The sequence below is a fragment of the Mustelus asterias genome, unplaced genomic scaffold (genome assembly GCF_964213995.1).
Source record: "Mustelus asterias unplaced genomic scaffold, sMusAst1.hap1.1 HAP1_SCAFFOLD_4118, whole genome shotgun sequence".
Classification (NCBI taxonomy): Eukaryota; Metazoa; Chordata; class Chondrichthyes; order Carcharhiniformes; family Triakidae; genus Mustelus; species Mustelus asterias.
Window position 1 is genome coordinate 6,585 of NW_027594063.1, and position 916 is coordinate 7,500.

Here is a 916-nt window from a genome sequence, read left to right on the forward strand (position 1 = left end):
AACGGCACAGATGCCACGTTCCCTTGGGTTGCACTTCGTTCTGTGAGGCCTTAAAGTGCGTGCCCAGAAACCTCTGAATGCAAAAGGCGCGCACGCCGGTAGTGGGCTGCAACAATCAGTGCGTTTGCCTATCCATGCCTAAGCCTGGCGACCCTGCGGGCGATGATGGCATGTCTTGGGCGTTGGCCATGGACTGGGTCGGGCTTGACAGTTCGTGCTCTTCGCCTGTGACATATCCGGACTGACCGGACGCTCGTGTTCGACGCGGTAGGGCCCTTGGCGGGTTCATCGTTGATGCGCTGGTGCTTCAGGCTGAGCGGTTGTCCCTCTGTGGTCCCGACTGCACATCGGGCGGACACCGAGCGAGTCGGTTGGCAGAACTTTCCGTTTGGACTCTCCTCCGTGTGAGGCCGAGGCGCCCGTGTGCGTTACGGTAGTGGCACTTGACGGACCCGTGGAACGGGGCGGTGGTCTGCGGACGCCGCGTGGGGCACCCGTTCCTCAGGCCGTGCACACCATTTCTCTGGCAAGTCCGAGGGCGGCGGTGGCAGCACCACACGTGTCTGGGCACTGTGGCAAACTCCTTCTGTGTGCGTGCCTGCCCCGCCGTCAATTCTGTTGGTACCCGTTTGTTGCACCGAAATACAAAGAGCGGAACCGAGCACCGGCTTCCCTGTCAGGGGGGGAAGACCCGTGTGCAACACCTTACCCCTGAGGGCGACACAGCCCCGGCCGGCTTTGACTACCGTGCCGTTGGGGGAGCGGAGAGGGCCGCTCCCACCGACCCGATCGCAACCAGACGGCTTCACTGACGCCGGCACGCCGCGTACTCGTCCTTCCTGCAAAGTCGCGCGACCATGTTTAAGAGCAAGGGCAAATGAGCAAAGGCCCACGACAAACCGTAGTGAACAAAGGG